Source organism: Acanthochromis polyacanthus, chromosome 10 (assembly GCF_021347895.1).
Source record: "Acanthochromis polyacanthus isolate Apoly-LR-REF ecotype Palm Island chromosome 10, KAUST_Apoly_ChrSc, whole genome shotgun sequence".
Classification (NCBI taxonomy): Eukaryota; Metazoa; Chordata; class Actinopteri; family Pomacentridae; genus Acanthochromis; species Acanthochromis polyacanthus.
In genome coordinates this window covers 18028073-18041279 of record NC_067122.1, presented here as the reverse complement: position 1 = coordinate 18041279, position 13207 = coordinate 18028073, and positions in this window count along the sequence as shown.

The window sequence follows — 13207 nt, the reverse complement described above, 5'->3', positions numbered from 1 at the left end:
TCATTATTCTGTGGCCCTGCTGTAACCACTCTATTGATCGAAGGCATCATGTCTTCCTGATTTTCTTACCACATCTACAGCACAAACACTTTTGTCCATATATGTAAGAAGACAGCTAACTGCAAACATGATTCCTGTATTCCTGATGAATTTAGAAATTAAAAATACTAGATTCATTCACAGTCCGTCTTTCAACTTTTATTGTATGAGGGCTGTTTAAATGCAACACTGACAAACTTTTTTTTGAACAACTGAAACAGTAATTAGATTTCAGAAAAATGTCAGCAGATGACAAATTGATCAACTTGTCACAGAATGGGTGTTCTTGTATCATGAAGTGTTACTGTCTGGGTTATATATACAATCCACATGTCAAAGTCAATACTCTCCCTTTTTACTCAAACTGGCAGATTAATCCAGAGTTATATGCACATCTATCAATCCACTCGTAACCACAAGTCAGTCCGGCACAAGGATCTCAGACAGGGAGGGATAGTAAAACAAGATTGTGATCTAGCCTGTTCTACTGCCGGTGGTGGTGGCAGGCAGCCTATCTCTAACACAGGGCCAGCGCATGTGCCTCCATGTGCCTGCGTATGTGTGTGTGTGTGTGTGTGTTGAGGGAAGTCACTGAAGCAAAGACAGAGCATGCACTTGAATGATTGAGGTTACCTGGGTGACCTCATAAACCAAAACCCGTGGCAGTCTCCCAAGGTGAACGCTGAATTATGCCGTCATTAAAGGACAGGCCCAGTTGCCAAGGTTAGTATGTAAAGTATAATCATCTTCCTCCCCCTTCTTCCAGTCACTCATTAGTCCCCCTCATGGGCCAACAGAGATTATACCTTGAACTTGCTTGACTATCGCTATCTGCCCGCTGGGAATGGTTCCGCTATGGGCCATTTATATCCCCTCCCACTATCGCCAAGCTAGCTAGGCCTCCAGTTCTGCAGGTGTAGTGTCTGCGAGAGTCTGAGTGTACTTGTGTGTGTCTTCCAGCCCACACTCGGCACACAGATCATCGAGTTTGTCCCATAAAAAATGAGGGATGCTTTGACTTACTGCCGCATTATGTCCCAATTTATAAAAGAACCACTGGGAAGAAGCCCACTGGCATTACAACAATTTGTTAGAATTAGGATCATTTGTTTTGTTTCCCAAGGCACTCAGTGATGATTCAAATCCTTTGCTTCCAAAAAGGTTTCAGTGCCATTTTAAGTGCAACAATACCAACAACAGTGCATAAATATGTGTCAAATGTAACTTCACCCTTCAAGTGCAAAAGGCTACCTATTGAAAACAACGGCAAACAAAACGCATACTGCAATCAAGCACACTTGGACACTTTTGGGCCCTTCATCACATTAGCATGCAGACAGGACGGCCAAGTTTAATCAAACTCTGGAGAGCAACCAAAGGTTTTGTTTTTGGAGGAAATCATGTTCGCCTGAAAATTAACCTGGTCATTCATTACAAGAATTTCTCTTTGTTTACCTGACATACGTGACACTCAGAAACAAGTGCCATTTCAAGTCCCAGCAATAGTTAGAATTAAATCTTTTATGCCATTTATTAAGTGTTGATTTGTTTAGTGATGCCTCTTTTGAATATTCAAAGGTATTACTAGGAGATGAGTTGTAATCTTGTTAAATATTGTAGCAGTAATGTGAGCAGACTGTTTATGTTTGTATAAAGTGATAGATAATGTTTATCCACTTTCCCATTTACTCCAGCCAATTGCCTGCTAATGTTGATATCGGACGCTAAGAGAGGGTATTCATTTCAAAATTGGCAGTGACACTAAGCACACTTCAAGCTATGAGTGCTTTTGGTCGGATGTACAGCTGCTAAAAAGTAACACATTCCGACTCAATTGATGTGCCTCCTTTTGAGTTAGTCGTACATTGCCATTCCGTTTAGTCAGTATCTTTTTCTCTGCTTTGTGCAAATGGTTCTATAACTACAGAGAGCTTGTGCATCAGGTAACCATTCTGTTGTAGGTTTATGGCATCAGACTCTGACAGCACATCTCAATCCCCTCAAGAGAATAAAGAACCGCTTTGTTCCTGTAAAGTTGGAAGAAAAAAAAAGAGAGGATGATCAAGATAACGGAGTTTTCGCTGGACAGTGATAGAAAACCAGAGGGAACAAAGGAAAGGTGTGTCACATCATAGCTTCATTAAAATACAGAAAACTTTATTGTAATCTTTTTGAAAATACTGTCTTGTGTTGTACTATTGTTCAAATGGATTAAAGGCAACTGCCATGTGGAGTGAGGCATAAACTAGGCTTTCCGTGGTTCCAGCAGGCTTTGATGTGCTGCTGTTTGAATGTACGATGCACAATAACAGACACTATATACAGATCTGCAATATGTGGTGCTGTAGAGTGACCCTTAAAATGCAATCTCTATCAGCTTTCCCACTTTTATGTATTGACCAAAGCACAACACACATGTTGTTTAATGATCACTGACAGGACTCTGTCCCTACAAAAGGGCTGCAGGTACATCACATATATTCTCTGAGTCTCCAGGACGAGAACTTTGCGTGTGAGCTCAGACAAAACTCTGACAAACTTCATTGTAAGGACATTAGACGTAACTAGCTGCTAATCACCACAGTTTCTCTGTGTGTGTCTCTGTGACAGCTCAGTCCCAGACTGATATCACACCTTACCAGAAATTCCATTTCTTCTTGTTATTTTCCTCCAAACAACTTTTCTTATCTTCTTATTTCCATACCATAGAGAACTGCGTCATAAAACCCTGGGATACATTTTGTACTCAAGTTGAAACATTGTCAGCTTTCTCAAATATGTCTTCACCCCAGTTCACCCAGAGCAAATAGGAATTTGTTGGCGTTCACTTTGACATTACATCAAATTGCACTCTAAAACTCACTTTGACTTCTGTCTGAACATACTCTTTCAAAGTACAGCCTTGAGTCTCCAATGGGACCGTGCTTTTTTTTTAATGAGGCCTAGGCCATCAGCTACAAACTCTGCTGTATTGATACTGTAAAAATATCTGATTCTATCTATACCGCTGTTACTACAGGAGCTCTCCAACTCCACACACTGCAACAAATCCCAACTGACACTGTACAACAGGTCAGCCAGCAATGATTTGCCTCACCTGTCCTAAACTGAAGCTGGCCAAGGACAAGGTGGCCCTGTGCTGAAGATAGAAGTCCCACTGCGCTGGTGGTATTTTGAACTCTCAACAGTGCATTAACACTTTAAGACTCTCACACAACAAGTTCAGATTTCTCACTCACATCCTTTATTGCTAAGCACTGCCCTGCAGAAGCCCCGATACATTCAGCAGGTAAAGCTGATGAATGGACAGGGGAATCAACCACAAATCTCTGCCACACAGGCTGCACTGAACAAGTCTTGATGCCTGAACACCTCTTGAGGAATGCACACAAACCTCTGTAGGAGGACCCCATTGTGATATGCCATCTTCCCGGGACAAATTATGCAACCTCTCTGTCACTGTCCCTGCCATCCTTACGGGTGGGAGGATTGATTGCATTGTGCTGATGTGTTAAAGCTAAATGTTCTACGGCATGAGGGATGGATTCTGTTTGAGGCACCTCTCAGGCTCACTCTTTTAAATATGCAGGTCATGTTTACCAAAAGTTAGACAAAAAGTCGAGAAAAACACATTTGTAAATTGAAGGGACTTCCCCTTACAGCTCTTTTTAAAGGTCCTCACTAACCAAAAGCAGTTCTCACAAAGAGGATTTAGAAATTGATCAGCAAGTAATTCTCTAACACCCAGCGTGAAGTGGTTTAAGACAGACAAATGTATCCAGTTTAACTTGAAATAGAATTTAAAAATTTGATTAGAATGCACCAGCTTTTATGCGGCCTGAGATGGATAAGTTGTTTTGGTTTATTGTCATAAGGCAGCAAATATCAGTGCAACAACAGTGGATTAGCACACAGTTCCTACTTGCAGGAATCAACCATTTAGTAAAAGTTACACAATTATATAGGTGCAGAATATGTTAAAGCCAAGACATGAATTAATGTCTGCATCCATTTAAAGACAAAAAGCAGCTGTCATCAATGTCAACACAGAGAAACAAACAGAAAAAAGTGAAGAAGTGTTACTTTTCTCTGGCAGAATAAGGTTAAATCCTTGTCATTTCATAATGGTATCATGCAGTGAATACAGGCACCCCGACACTGATCCCTAAACTGTTTTATGTTGAAACATTTCTGACAACAGAAAATAGGAATAAAAATGATTATAATTTCATTTACATTTTTGCTCTGGTCAAGTTAGGCAGCTATCTGGCAATTAAAAGAAATGAGCTTTTTAGAATAAACAAGATTTAACTGTATATATAAAATGAAATATAATTTGGGCTCAGACACAACAAGAAGTCATAAAAGGTCTTGGAAACTTTTATTTTGATGGTGTATATTTAAAATTCCGGCTATTTCTTCTGCATCATAAAGAACAAAATAACTTCACTCAAAAAGTAGTGAGAGAGAGTCGTTCACACCCTCAGAGTGCAGAGATGCATAGTCCGCCATGCTTCATTACAGCTGGGTGTAGATTTTTCTGAGAAGAATCCTTGCTAGCCGGGCCAAGCCCAGTAGCCTGCTATTTCCTGCTCAGTAGCGTAACCAGAAGAGCAACAAGAATAGGTTTACTGTGAAAGGTCACTGCACTGTGGGCCAAATGGTGAGAGGGCTCAGAAGGCCATGCCAGTTAACTGACTCCTGACGTTTGGGCACAAGAAACAGAGGAAGATGTGCTACTTTCTAAGGGTTATTGTTGCCGCTGCCTTTAAAGTGTCAAAGGGTTTCCAGCTATGTCGTGTTCTTATCATCAACTGGACCCAGCAGTCATCATGGCTTGACTTGAGCTGTGCTTGTTCTGGAGGCATTGAGTTGTGGTTTGGCCACCGAGACCAAATCATACTATGTGCTCCGCCTAAGAAAAGGTTATAAAGAGTAATAATACTACTGCAGGAAACGGTTCTCAAAGAGATGAGGTCTACCAAAGCCATGTTAGGAGGAACACTGTAAATATTACATTTCATTACATTAGGCCCAGATGGTTGAACAAGAATTTAACAATGACATAAAACACATTAACAGTCATTTGAAAAATGTAAATAGATCCCCAGAAACCTGACATATTTGGAATATGTAATCTTTGTCATTAGGCCTGCTTTTAAAGTTGGTATACTAGAATAACACTACAAGCCTTTTAAATCATCTATTGAACATAAATATCAATGGACGCAAGGTGGTTTTTCTGTGGAAAAAGTAATTACTGACTACCCTTTTTGCAGAAATTACTTTTAGGAATTTTGCATATCGGCTTGCTGATGTTTTTGACCACTTTTGCCTTCAAAACACCTTCAGTTGCAAGATGGCTGTTGATTTTCTCCTATGCAGTTCTCATTTCACATCCCCGACAGCATTTTAATGGGACTCAAATGTGAATGTTTGTTTTTTTGTTGGTTTGTTTGTTTTATATTTCTTTTGACTAGGCCATTTCATAACCCTCCTTTTATTCTTTGGTGGATTTACTAGTGTGCTCAGGATCATTAGCCCGCTGAGAGGCCCACTTCCGGTTCTACTTCAACTTTCAGACAGATGGCCTCACATCATCTTCAAGCACTCCTTGATATGATGCAGAAATTCACAGTTGATTCAATGGCTGCAAGCTGCCCAGTCCCCCAGGCGGCAAAGCAACCCCAATCCACAACACGTCCACCGGCTTCACAGCAGGTACGAGGTTCCTCTGAAAAGATGTCTTTGGTCTGAATCAAACATGCCTACTGTTATTGTGACCAAACAACTCTATCTTTGATTCGTCCGCCAAGAGCACACTGTTCGAAAATGCTTGGTAGCTGCTTTAGACTGTATATTCACTGGAAAACTGCAGTCTGGCTCTTGTGTTCTTTATCGACAGCAAAGCCTTTTTCCCAACATGCCACTTCAAATTTGTGCAAACTTTTTCTGTCTAAAGACACACTTAGTTTGTCACCACCAGTCCATCTTGTGGTGAACTTTTAGAGTACTTGGAGTCTTCTTTTTCCATCCAATGATCCACTGTCGGGCAGAATCTCAGATCTGTTTTAATCCCTTGCCAGGCAGCATACACAGCCTTTTTTCTGAAGGCCAACAGGTTCCACTTGTCACTCCTGAGATTCCAATTATTTGCACATAATCTGGAACCACTGGGTCTAATTTTATGGATTTAAAGTCTGAGTGTATTCACCTTCTCTGCATGACTGATGTGTTTATTTATTGAGATGTCAGAAATGACTACAAAAGTTAAAATTTTATTTATTGTTTGCCTGTGTGTGTATCTTTTGTAAGTAATCAAATCTGTAGGCTGTAGGCCCTGCTTCAAAGAGATTCATGTTCTTGTCCAGATATGTTGGAGATGTCAATAATTTCCAAAGGGCATTTTTCACATGACCGTATACAAAAACTACAAAGGAAAAAAAAGGAGAAGGAAAAACAAGATCATAACTTCTGAAGGCAAAATCTTTATTTTTAAATTTTTTTTTTTAAATCTCTGCATTGCATACCACGACTGCTTCCAAAAACAACCTGCTGCTTAAAATTTCCAGTGAAGGTAGATATAGTATATATTCTATGTCATTTCAGATATGTATGTACAAGTGAACATAAAAACACGCACACATACATACATAAAACATCATACATTAGTTTGAAGTATGTGAAATATTCTTGGCATTTATTTTGGACCTGCAGATGTGAATACCCTGACAAGTATGATTTTGTGTGGAGGTTTGAGTTGAAGCAGAAAGAGTGTGTTTGCAAAGATATGCTGTTCAGTGCATTTAATCTGTATGTTTTCTCACACACAGTGCATTAGTTTATGCTGTTGAGATAAACACAAAGAGTCTCATGTCTTTCTCTGTTACACATCTAAATCTCAAATGACAGTATTTGTTGATAGACTGTACATATGTTTGCTTTTATCTTAGATTAATGATGTGACGACTGAACTTCTAATTCATAAGCTGTTTCAATTGTTATATTTTAGTCAAGTATTTTTGTGATTATAGTTTACCAGATGTCAAAATTGTTTATTTCTACGCCAAAACATACTCTACTATACTCCTATTATTTTTGTACTATAATGCTGACACTCCTCTTTCTCTTTCTTTATACTGTTTTGTCCTAAAGATCAAATATTGACCACAAAAGGTATTAGAATGAGACGTTTTTAAGTTGACTGTTGACTGACTGATGGCATTATTTTATTAATGATTAAGCACTGAACTTTGCATTGTGCTGACACCAGAGATGGGGTAGCTAAGCTGTGAATTAAGCCTCAAATCCCTTCGATTCCCCCTGGCTGGCAGGCTGCTCATCACTATTACTTATTCACCAGAAATAAAAAAAAAAAAGGGGGGGGGGGGGGACTTCCAGTGCGGTTGCGGCCCTCTACATACACTATATCCTCCAAGTCCTACCTACCTGTTATAATCCTGCATAATGGAAAAGTGGAATGTCACCTTGTGTGAGAGGCAGCTGATATCTCTCAGCGAGCAGAAAAAAAGTCATTTAGCACAAGTGCAGATCACATTTAATTAGACGAGAGGATTTAAATTGCCATGCATCAAACACTGCGGATGACCAAAACGGAAAGAACTTGGGCCACGGGCCAGATTCCATGAGCTCTTCCATAACCCGTCAAAATCCCCTGAGCCACGAGGGGTCAATAAGTCAGAACACAGCCGCCTTAATTAACAATGACCATAGCTGGGAGGTGCCCAGAATCTCAATGCCTGCCACTTGTATTCCAGTGAAATATGGAGGAAATGTACAAATGAGAAACTTTTGTTACAGAGTTAGATTATTGTTTTTCTCAGTACAAGGTGTCTGTCCAGGAATGTGGCATTAAAAATCCTCCTGCATGGGCAACACCATCAGAGGATCTCATATTAGTGACTCATTATATGTGCAAGATTGATATCTCCATAAGGCGTCTTTGGATTAAATGAGTTGGATGTTTTGTAGTTCACTAATGACTCCAGACTAAGTGTGGTGGGGGAATTTTTTGATACATGTTAGCCTGTCAGAGTGGGTGAATATTTTCACCATTTAGCTGCCATCTATTGTTGAGGAGTGATTTCGCTTTCATTATGTTTCACGGAGACATCAATAATAGCCACACAGCTGTCAGAGTCCATTAAGACACATCTACATAAGGATGGGAGCAAATATTCATAGGCATATCACTTTTCTGGGAACTGCTCGGTGAGATGGATTGGAATGACACAAAGATGAACTCCCTTTTGAATCCATTGTGAGATGGGAGCCGCCACGTTGGCTCAAGGTATCACCCACGCATGTACACACATATTGAATGGCGCACATGCACGCTTACAGCACACACATCAAACCTTATCTCTAAAATGTGCTGCTGCAGAAAAAATTTGGCTGGAAATACAGCTCAATGATCCTTGAATCATATTATTTTATTTTTTAACTCTATAACTTTGCTGATATTTAAACAAAAGATCATCCACAGTAAGTAAAGCTCCAGTGTAAGGTGCACATATTGGGAAATCTAAACAGTCATGTAGGTATATCTATATATCTATACATCTATGTAGATATATATATGAATTGCAAAAGTTTCCTTTTGCAGTGATTTTTATCAAGCTGTTTTTTCATTGCAAAAATCCACAGCCAATTTCACTTGTCGTAACCAGTCCTTGCCTCATCACCCGGCAAACTAAGTAGCTTACCGATTTGCCTAAAACAACAAAAAAAATGAATATACCATTTTATTTTATTTTGTTATTGCTCAGGTACGCTCATAAAGTGGTGTGATTTTCTTCTCATTGGCAAACATCTTTGGCAGCCACAATTTACAGAGCCTCCAGTGATGCTTTTTTATTTGTGATTTTTTTTTTTTGTTGACTTTTTTGGCATTAAGTTTTGTGTTCCCTTACAGCATTTTTTGTACTCCCCCTGACACATTAGGGAAAGTTAGTGTGCTGGTCCGGTCCAGTTGTAATACAGTGCCAGCTTTGGGAAATACACAGTAGAAATGATGTGACACTTTTTGCATTTATTGCTCATTCCTCCTTTCATCTCTGACACTTTACAACCAGTGCAGCTGTAGCGGCTCTGGGTTTGTGGTGGCTGAAGCGGTGGTTGTGTGTATGAAGCAGCAGCTTCCTCACTGACTATGAGCAAGCACTTTTATGTAGAAAAGTATTAATCACATATCAATTTGGTTTTACTTAATCTAATTTTTCAATTTCACTCACAAATGTTTTGATTATTTTAAATGTTCATTATTGATGGTTGATTATATATGTTTAAATTGAGGGAATATTGTCTTGAGAAAATAATGTGCAGTTGTTATTAACTTTCCCTTTTTGAGCTCTGACCTGATTGGCCAGTTTGAACTGGGAAACATAGTCACTGAGAGAGAAGTGGGGAATGGTTTGTTCTGAAGGCAGCACAATACAGCATTTTACTGTTGATTGCTGTTAGAAGTGATTTTTTTCTGTATATATTTCCTCCTCCCGGCTGCTATTTGTTTTTGAGTTTTCTAATAAATGGCCTCCAATTTTTCCAGTACCCTTTTGCCAGTGGAACACTTTGTCCTCCACGTGTCTTGCCATGCTTCCTTCTACTTCTCCTTGCATGGCTATGGTAGCAACACTGTTGCTATTCTTTACTGCTCCTATTCACATTAGCCAAGAATACATTGCTAAATCACATGGGTTTTGAGCCTGCAGTACTTACATCATGACAGATGTGGTACCAGTTCACCTTCGGTGTTCAGGAGAACAAGAGCTTCAATACAGCTCTCAGCTATAATAAACCATGTCAATTTACAGCACATATACAACCTCTGCATGTAGCTACTTTGGCACAGCCATAATCTTGATGACCAAAGCATAGCAATGGGGAATCACAGCAACAGCAACGGCCAAAGCTATATGATCCCATGGCTACAGTCTCTCCATCCCACAGCTACAGCCTTACCGGCAGTGGAGGTTAAAAGCTTTAATACCACATCTGAACAGCACCATTATTACAGCTATAACTTGTGAAAACACCAAGTTATATGGGTGACTAATCTGTTAATTGTTAACATAGCACAAATATTGGCTGCATCTCTGTGTTGCACGTCTCTCACACAAACAAAGAATACAGTGTTGATTGGCTCCTTAGTCATGACATAAGCAGTCTGATAATAGCGTTGGTGGGTTATTGATCCAGAACAGTAACTGTTTACAGAGTGGTGTTACAGACGCAAAGCAGCATGTTTTAATTTAATTTGCCATCAGTGCAGACATACTACCAATTCCGATAACAGGAAAATGTATGAATATTAATTCCAAAAATAAGCCAGTCAGTTATCTACAACAACAACTAGCTGGCTTATTCAGGTGTTATATGGTAGCTGGTCAAGTTTTGTTTCTGGAAAACTGAGATTAACATTGTCATAAAATAATAATAATAATAATAATAAAATTTTTGAAAACAGCAATGAAATATACATTTGAGAATCAACTCTTGTACAGCTGCATAATAAACAATTAACATGAGCTTCCGTCACTGTCCTTGATTCACATGTCTAAGAGAGCACAATGGCCAAAGTGAGTTAGCATGCACTGACATTATCGCCTTGATAGTGCCATAGCCCCCAGCAGTATCTGAATAACGAGAACAATCTGCTTGATGGGCTAATGATTACTGCATATTGCTTTGCATATACAAGGCCTCAATTATGCCATACATGTAGGTTTACATGCATTGCTCTTGCATTAATTTTAAATGGCCTAATGCTTTCCTTGTCAGCTCAGCAAAAAAAGAAGAGGAAGAAAGAAAAAACGAAAAAAGAAAGGAAGGAAAAAATAACGTCCTGCTCTAGTATTATACCGGATCAAATCCCAGATGGAGCGGTATTGTTACAGTGACTGAACATCCCAGCCCACATCCAGGTGTCCCTGGAAGCACTGGTATTGACCATCACAACAGTGCCGGGGCAAGAACAAGCTTCCCTGTGGGGCCCAGATGAGTAAGGAGCTGTCAAGCTTGGCTCCCCTAAGTGTTAATAGACCCCCTGCCTACAACTATCTCCAGGTCTGCATCTACCCTTGAGCTGAGTTCTCCAAAGCTTGAGCTGTAAAATGCTGTTTCTATATTCAACTCCATCTCCTTCTGTCTTGCAGATGAAGACATAGATAACGCCAAGTGATGGAGGACTGTTAAGTAAAGTTGTCAACAGTTTGCTCATCTCCTGTGACTCACTCACCAACATGACAGCTATAATGTTGCTTTGTTCAAAGCCACTTGTCTGTCTAAAAATACAACCCGGAAGGATTGTATAACAAGAATAACTAACAAAAATGAATTCTTGACATTTTCAATTTGTCAGTTCTCAACATTGTCAGTATCAAAGTCAACAAAAAGCACATAATGTGTTCAAAACTGAACAAAAAAAATAAGCCATCACATCATCAAATTAATATTTAGTCCTGCCATTAGCATGCAGTAGAGCTTTAACCCTGGCTGGCATGTTCCCCATGAGCCTTTCTCACTGTTGAGTCCTAATCTTGTCCCATCCTTCTTGAATTACTGCTTTTAATTCATCTAAATTCTTTGGTTTATGCTTTGAAACAGACCTTTTGACAGTCCACCGCAGATTTTCAATAGGGCTCATGACCGCGGATTGAGCTGGCCGCGCTAAGACCTGGATACTGTGCTCCTGCAGCCAAGTTCTACTGACCCTGGATGTGTTCAAGGGGCAATATCTTGTTGAAACCAGCTTTGACCTCAACGGAGCAGTGCACATGCAGAAGGGAGCATGTGGGTTTGGAGGATGACACGATACTTTCCAGAGTTCAATGTGCCATCACAGATACTGAGATGACCAACAACAGCAGCACTCATGCACCTCCAAACAATGATACTGCCTCCACCATGCTTGACAGTAGGTACTGTACATGCTGGAGATAATGCTCGATAATGCTTGATCGGGGGCTTCTTGACAGCCTTGTATCTGTAATGAAGCAAGACGAAGCAGCCACACTGCATAGCAAAGGCTCCAGTTAGTGTTAACGTGAACTATTTTGATGTTGATGGGTTTTTTTTTTTTGTTCTTTGCATTGAAACTGGGCCACCACTACATTGTGTCCACTTGCTAATTAGCATGTGTCTCTTTTGCAGACACCTAATATAAATCAGCATAGTTAAGACCAAGACTCCCTCATGTGCGTTTTGTGAGAAAACTGCGATGATGATGCCTCTTTCCAGCGGCATAGCACAGAAATGTGAGACTGTACATAAGCAGTCTCTGTGGACTCCTTTGCACATTTAGTACATCTATTTTCATGCCTTTAAGAATAGCTAAATCAAACACATGCATCTTTAATAGTCTGTAGGGTTATGACATCTTGTGGAATATGAAATATCAGCATATTTCCAAAGTAACAATGTGGTTTTGCTACTAGAGCAACAACTATTGAACGCTTAAAAATGATTATGCAACAGTTTTGAAAACAAAAAAGAAAAAACAAACAAAGAAGTAGAAGAACTGTTGCCTTTGGTGGCAATACATACTGTACCCGGGTGTAGACGTTTGTGGCTTATTGAAGACTAACACGTTATTGAACTTCATTGCTTTAATTGGTTTCAGGAGAAGTTTAGCCAAGCTTCTAAATGAGTTTTTTTTTTTTTTAAAGTGAAGGCAGAGTTCAACCCCAGGGCAGAGCTTTTTGTCTAAGTTATTATAGGACTACTTTAACTGAGTTACTCTGTTAAACAAAGGAACACGTTGTATGATATGGCTGATATCCAGGTGAAGGCAAATGTTTTCGGTAATTAAGTTGCTCCTGAGACTTGGGGTTTTGTTATCCTCAAACATCCTTCATTATTTAATTCTTAGACTTAACTTTAGCCAAATTCCTTCTCTGCCATACCTTCATTAAAGCGATCTCTTTTCTCACCTAAATCCGGATACTGATTTAAAGAAGGGATTGTAGCCCTAATTGGAAGAGCAGTGATTGTGAGGTGAAGAGGGGCCTTAAAAACTGTGGAAATCTCCATTTTTTCCTGAATATATTTCAGCAAACTCATCTGACTCCCACAGTTGTCAGAGTGCACTGAAATGCCTGTTAAAGTTGATCAAATGGTGATGAGCCTGTCAAAAAGTATAAACAATTAC